Source organism: Cebus imitator, unplaced genomic scaffold (assembly GCF_001604975.1).
Source record: "Cebus imitator isolate Cc_AM_T3 unplaced genomic scaffold, Cebus_imitator-1.0 Scaffold580, whole genome shotgun sequence".
Taxonomy (NCBI): domain Eukaryota; kingdom Metazoa; phylum Chordata; class Mammalia; order Primates; family Cebidae; genus Cebus; species Cebus imitator.
Genome location: NW_016107895.1, coordinates 502,162 through 509,853, shown reverse-complemented (window position 1 = coordinate 509,853; position 7,692 = coordinate 502,162). Strand labels below are relative to the sequence as shown.

Here is a 7,692-nt window from a genome sequence, read left to right as displayed (position 1 = left end):
TCACACTGCCACGTGTGTTCCTATGCAACAATTTTGCATGTTCTTCACATGTACCCCAAAACCTAAAATGCAATAAAATAAATGGGAAAAAATATATATATATACCACATAGCCCCAGAAACACGCTTGCTAGCTACCAATGGAAAAATAAAGTTTCAAATTATATATATATATTTAAAAAAAGAGCTTTAAATGTTATTAAGCATTTCAGTTAAACTCAGGATGGTTACCAAACATGTGGGATGAATCAAGCACAAACACATGTATTCCAAAGGTCAATGAGAGGCTGTTCCTGCTTTTAGCATTAATTTTGCCTCCATTGACATCAGAGATCCTGGATAACAACCACCTCAGACAAATATTTGCAGTGTTTGGCCCTCACAACCTGCAAGCAGTTGGCCAGAGGAAGCATATAAAATACAAAACACAGATGTACCTGGTCTTTTCAGAAACAGCAAATAGCCACTGAAAACTGGCTCCCTTGGGGCTCTGCCAGAAACAGCTAGCACCTGTGGCAAGGGTGGCCAGCCACACCTCACTATCTTGGGAAGCAGGGTAACTGAGTAGCCACATCTTTTTAAAGGATCCTAATTAGTGGAGCAGCTGAGAACTCACATACACAGGCAGAGCCAGGCTAACTTGGCAGCCTACTTCCTTAGATTATGTTGAGACTGGTTAATGTACATGAAAGAATGAGGGTCCCGATACCATTCACTTGATGTCTTCGGCACTCCAGTACCATTGTTACCACCACCATGATCCAGAAAATCCTAGACATGTCACAAGGAATGGTATCTGAGCAACAGTTACAGTTGAGGGAATAATTACAACCACAATGTGCAGCATACCATCAGGCAAAAGAAATAACTCAGGGTCAAATTAGCAGATAATCCACAAAACCTTTCTGTTCATAAATCATCACTGGATAACAAGACTGCTTTTCAAAAAATTAATTTTTGAAGTTCAAAGTTGACAAAATGAGGAAGGACTAACTCTTTGATCTTTCCTTCTCTTACCATGTTTCCTTTTCTCCAATTTCCTGAATCTAGGATTCTACAGCTTTCTCTGACACTTTGTGGTACAGCTTGAATGTCTCCTCCAAAACTCACGTTGAAATTTAATTTTCTGGTCGGGCACAGTGGCTTATGCCTGTAATCCCAGCACTTTTCAAGGCCCTAGGAGGATCACATAAGCCCAGGAGTTTGAGACCAGCCTGGACAATAAGGCAAGACTGTCTTTAAAGAGGGAAGGGAAGGGAATGAAAAGGGAGAGTGAAAGAAAAAAAAGAAGGGAAGGGAAAAGAAGAAGAGGGAAGGGGAAGGGGAAAAGAGAGAGAGAAAGAGAGGTGGAGGGAAGGAAGGAAGGAAGGAAGGAAGGAAGGAGAGAAATAAGGAAATTAATTCCCAATATGGCAGTGTTGAGAAGTGGGGTCTTTAAAAGTTGATCGGATCATTAGGACTCCACCCTCATGGATGGATTAATCCATTGACGGATTAATGAATTAAAGAGTTAATAGATTAATGTGTTATTATGACAGTAGAACTGATGACTTTATAAGAAGGGAAGAGAGACCTGAGGTAGTACATAAGCATGCTCAGCCCCCCTCAACTATGTGATATCCTGAACTACCTCAGGACTCTTCAGAGATTTCCCATCAGCAAGAAAGATCTTGCCAGAAGCAGTTCCTCAACTTTGGGCTTCCCAGCCTTCATAACTGTAAGAAATAAGTGCCACTTTTATATAAATTGCCCAGTTTTGGCTGGATATGGTGGCTCACACCTGTAATCCCAGCACTTTGGGAGGCCAAGGCAGGTGAATCATCTGAGCCCAGGAGTTTGAGACCAGGCTGGCGAACATGGTGAAACCCTGTCTCTACCAAAAAAAAAAAAAAAAAAAAAAAAAAAAAAAAAAAAAAAAAAAAAAAAAAAAAAAAAAAAAAAAAAAAAAAAAAAAAAAAAAAATACAAAAAAAAGTTACCCAGTCATGGTGACACACCATGACTAATCCCAGCTACCTGGGAGGCTGAGGCAGGAGAATCGCTTGAACCTGGGAGCCGGAGGTTGTAGTGAGCCAAGATGGCACCACTGCACTCCAACCCAAGCAACAGAGGGAGACTCCGTCTCAAATAAATAAATGAATAAATAACCCAGTTTCAAGTATTCTGCTATAAGTAACAGAAAATGGGCTAAGACATCTTGCATGCTTGCTTTCTTCCAGTCTTTTTTCTTTACTCCCTACTCCTTGTTTCTTCTCTTACTCTCCTCCAAGTACAGTCCTCTTCTGTTCTAAGGTCAGGCACGTAGCCTGATATTCAGGGGAGGTCTATAGGTTGAACCTCTCCCTTACAGAAGGCTTGAGGGAAGTAGGGGCCAGCACTCTTGAGGCCTGGCCTTCCCAGCTGCCAGGGTATTGGGAATTACTCAGTGCCAGAGCAAAGCCTCTTTATCTTTTTAGCACGCTTAACAGAGGTGCATGCAGCAGCCCTGCAGCTCCCTTAGCAGGAAGTCCTTCTAAATAGCAGAGACAGCTGTGTCTAGCAAGAGCTCTAGCAGCTTCTGTCTCTTCTAGGCCCCAACTCTCACAACACTAATCTTAAGGCTAGGCTGTGTTCTGACTAAACTAGACAGACCAGTGTAGAAATGGCTATTGTCACCGTCTCTGCCTTACATCCCCCAGGACTGCACGCCTGTTGTACTTTCCATAGGCAAAGAGCCCCATAGACTCCAGTAGATTAAACCTGGTCCCTTTTTGTTTGAACTTGGTATTTGGACTGTTAGCCCTCTCACCAAGAAGCTGGATTTTACGCCATTTTTTTTATTCCCCCTAATCTAGGTTTTAGTTCTCAGCTCTCCAGCACTTGCTTTCAGCACGCCCTTATGGCTCTGTCAATACCCTGCTGGGGCTGAATTATAACCCCTTTTCCCTCACCTCACATTTGTTTTTTTACTCCTCACTTTTTTCTATCTCCTCCCTCCTTTACTTTCATCCCTACTCTATAAACTCGTATGCCTCTTCCCCTTCTGTACCTCCCTTTTCCTTTTCTGAATACCGTCTCCCTATCACAATTGTGGCACATTTAGTGTTTTACATGAACAGGACAGAGCAATCGCTCTGTGAATGAGATTCAGTAGCTGAAGTGTCTCTTTATGACCTTGACCACTTTACACAACAAATTTTCAAAGAAAATGGATTAATCAAAATTTATTTGAACTTGTTACCCCGGTCAGAGTCTCTGAAGCCAATCTTCCCATCACAATAATTTTCCATTTTAGCTGAGGCTGTCAGGATGTTAAGACAGTCAAGGGCTCTTTGCTTCCCTCCGGCCACCAAAAAGCAATTTTTGCTAATGCTGGTGAGGATTACATTAAAATTGTGTAAAAGAAAGACATGACCTCTTTTGTGTCAGCTGATGCTCGCAGGGGCTATGAAGATGCTCTCTCTCAATGGCTCTAGTGACCAAGGCTGACCTGAAATGTTATAAGTTCAGCCAGTTGGGAAGAAAGGAGGGCATTCACTTAGGATCATCATAATTCATTAACATTGGTTGGCTCATTAAACTTCACTGACTCCATTTCTTCCAAACCATTGCTCATGCTTCTTGAAATTCAGCCTAACCACCCATTTCAGATCTTTGGAAGGGGACAGTCTGGTCCAAACTGATGAAGTTTAAATTGGTGTTCCCAACTGATTCTGATTAACACGGAGGTGGGGGAGCACAGATTGATAGTGATATCTGTGAATCTGAAAAGTCTTCCTAAATTATCTGATACATGCAAAACATCCAACCCTCCAGTACTATAATCTGCCTTCTTAATTTAAAACACAGAGTGTGACTTTAGGTGCCCCCTCCTGCCAATCATTGCTAGGTGGAAGTCTTCAAGAGGCCAACTGAAGGAGAAATGATAAGGCAAAGATCCTGTAATCACATACTCACTTTTAAACCCCCAAAACATCTTATTTGCACATTGTATTCTTAAGTAAAACAATTGGCCTTGGCAATAGAAATATCAACAGAACTATAATGCACTGATTCACTACTAGATCTTCTATTGTTATCTTTGATAAGAATGCCTGAAAATAATAATCTACGTGTTTCTAGGAAAAGAGGCTGTCTTAGGCGATTAAGGCTGCTATAACAAAATATCATTAAATGGGTACCTTATGAACAGAAATTTATTTCTCATAGTTCCAGAGGCTGGGAAGTCAAAGATCAAGGTGCCAGCAGATCCAGTGTCTGGTGAGGGTTCATTCTCTTCTTCAAAGATGGCACCTTCTTGCTGTGTCTTCACATGGTGTAGGAAACCTTATAAAGGAGACTCTCTGGGGTCTCTTTTATAAGGGCACTTAATCCCTTCATGAATGGGATGAATCTCCTCCCAAAACCTCACCTCTTAATACTATCACAATGGAAGTTAGGTTTCACCACATGAATTTGGGTGGGGCGGACACAAATATTCAGACCACAGCAGAGGCCATATGAGCACTTTTTTTTTTTCTCAATAGAAAAAAAAATCCCCATGTTTTGTACAGCTACTCAAGCACCAAGAAAACTTTCCTCAAATTAGATCCCCAATTTCTCAAAGTCTTCTCTGTTTAAAATTAGCAGTGGGCAAACTGACCGCTGGTTTTATTCCTTGGCTCTAATAATCTAATTTGCCCAAAGGAAGATATATGCAGTGCAGACCTGGGGCTTTTCTAACCATGGGAAACAAATTATCACTCTCATTACTAAACATTGGCCCTGATACCTGGGCTGGGATTCTCCCTAGGGTAGTCTTGTAACTTCATTGTGCATTAAGTGTGTATGCTCTTTTGTCTTCCTGCATTCATTTATTCACTCAAATATTTATAGGATGTTCACTATTTGCCAGTCTATTGACTGGTTACTAATTAGAGAATAGCATCAAGCAATCTCTTCCCTCAAAGAGTTTATAATCTGGTGTTCTCCTGGGTCACATTGTTATATTCTTGACTCATACTCCTTTCCTAAGCCTCTTACCTGTACCAGTTGTTTCTATCCTCCTCCTTGAACCAGTTGTGGGCACTGAATCCAGTCTATAGGGGTCTCTTGCCTTAACCCCATCCCCAAGACCCAATGCCAGTCAGAGGATCTTGGTAAGGAAGTTAAAAAACCGGACAAGTTAGTATCACTCCTTAATCTAGTCTTACCTCTTGCCCAGTCATTATCTATCCATCCATACTCAGATTATTGAAACCCACATCACAGGAATCTGATGGGCAGGTCTGTGATTGTTCCTTTGTCCTTTGCATTCCCAGACACTCCCCAGTAAACTTCTGGACTTGTATAGTGCTCTGTACATTCAAATTAGTACTATGGTCATATTACCCTCATGTAAAGTCTCAGACCTATACATGAAATAAAGCTATAGACATAATTCAAAACCTGTATCAATCAGTATCCCAGCAGGAAATAGATGGCACACTCAAAATTGCTATTTCGGAGAGGGGAAATGATTAATATTAATAAATGTACTATTTATACAGGTGCAGGCAGGGTGACCCAGGGCTAGGAACAGGATTTGGTGATGCCTTCACCATGATGGCCTGACTAAGGAAAGAGAAACTCTTGATGTCATCCCTACAGGTCAGCCTCCCAGGGTAGAGTGCAAGGTGAAGAATGGAGTGAGGACCTGAAGAAGCAGATGGAAACTCTCCAGCACAGAACTTCTCATTTAAATTTTGCAGTTATTCAGACCAAGGCTGAGATCAAGGTATCGGGCATTGATCTGGGAAAATCAGCTGTTAAGCAAATGAGTAGCCTCATTTTTAAACTATGAAAGAACTCATTTACATAGAACAGTGAATGATTTTTTTCTTATCTATTTATTAAAATAGGTCTCACTTTGTTAGCATTAGCTCATGTTACTAAATGTGACTTTAAAAATGAAACAAGACTGTACTTATTTAAAACAGTCTGGATTTCAGATTTATAGCTTATTCTGATTGATTTCCTTGTACCCTGCTCCCCACCAAAAATAAAAATTGGGCATACCCAATTAAGGAGCTTTGATAGTTACAGTAACATCATAACACTGTTATCAGTTAACACTGCTTTTCTGCAGTCCATGAGAAGAAACTAGTAACAAGAAAACAGGTTAATATTAGAGCTTTTACTTTAAAAAATAATAACAATAAATGGACCCCATTCCAAAGACTGCCATCACACAGCCCATGCTCCTGACCCTCTGTCTCTGCCTCCATTTCTAACCCTGAACAGTCTTTCAAGATGGCTGGCAGGGTAATGCTAAGTCCCTGTCTTGAAGTCCAGGAATTACACACAAAAGTGTCCATGATGAGCACACTGATCACTGAGGCTGAGTCTCAGCATCAGACAGGCTGGCTTGGGCATTTATCGGCTAAGACACCTCAAGTGAGCGGTTTAATTTCTCTAAGCCTTGGTTTCCTCAACTTAAAATGGGAATAAAGAAAACATCTACATCATCAGTTGTTACAGGGATTGCACAGGACTATGTGTGTAAAACACCTAGCACAGTACCTGGCACATTATATGCACACAGCAAACACTTTGTCATACTCAGAAACAAGAGCTAATTCACAGAAAAGGGGGAAAAAACCAAAGGTGAAGACTGGGTTACCTTTCAATTAACTAAAATGTTACATTGCCCAGACTTTCATTCCCCAAGGGGTCCCATTAAATTCACATTTATGGTATTGATTTTTTTCCAGGACAATGACCATTTTATACATTAAACATCTCTACCTCCTGCTGCTCTTTTACAGATGACTACTGTAATAAGATCTCCACTCACATCAATTCAGAAGTCTTTATCTTTTTCCTCTGTCAAAAGCAGGAAATAAAGCAGGATAAGAGACCTAGGTCACTACAGGGGATGGAAATGTATCTAAGAATCCTCAAAGAATAGGTCAGGAGTGGGATCTGAAGTGGAATAAGAGGCTTAAGAAGAAGAAATTCAAATTACCATGGCGTGTTTGTTTGGCTCTTGATCCAAAGAAGCCAGATCTGCAAATGTTACACACAGTCACATCTTAGTTATTTCCTTTTTTCATATGGCACAAAGTCCTAGGTCACAAACCACCCCACCCCTCCCCGTAACCCAACAGGGCGAGAGAATAGGAGAGTTCAAGAACATCCAACCCCTGACATAGCCTCCCTTTCTTCATGCTTGCTACCCTATCCTCCCCACAGCGGCCAGTGTGATTCTTTGTAATTCAGATCACACCACTTCTCTGCTTAAACCCATTCAATGTCTTTTCATCTCACTCAAAGTAAAAGTCCTAATCCTTACAATGGCCTACAAGTCTGTAAGCAACTTGCTTACCTGGTATCACAAACCCTCTGAGCTCTCTAACCTCATCTTCTACCTCTCTTCCCCTCACTCACTTCCCTCCAGCCACACTAGACTTCTTTTTCTGGAACACACCAAACATACTCCTGAATCCAGCTCTTTGTCCTGGCTGTGACCTCTGCCAAAGATCTCTTTCTCCAGATTTTTGCATGGCTCACACCAGAAACCTTTTTCAGGTTTTCCTCATTGCCCCTTTCTTTGTGAAGCTTTCCTTGACCACCCTAATTCAAATTCGATCACACACCACCTCTGGCATTCTCTATCTCCCTTACTTTCTTTTTCTCCATTGTACTTACTGTCATTTAACCTAACATATATCTTATTACCTTATTTATTATCTGTC

The 7,692-nt window shown here is 41.1% G+C and overlaps 1 long non-coding RNA gene across 1 annotated transcript in view; it reads right to left on the bottom strand.

The window, feature by feature from the left end:
• Window positions 1-7,406, bottom strand: part of LOC119469150 — a 22,154-nt gene extending 14,748 nt beyond the window's left edge. Inside the window, exons 1-3 of the long non-coding RNA XR_005197960.1 lie at window positions 7,323-7,406; window positions 6,963-7,003; window positions 4,271-4,277 (exon numbers count right to left, since the gene is read on the bottom strand). This is a non-coding gene — a long non-coding RNA (uncharacterized LOC119469150). The remainder of the gene's footprint in view (window positions 1-4,270; window positions 4,278-6,962; window positions 7,004-7,322) is intronic.
• Window positions 7,407-7,692: the final 286 nt, after the last annotated feature.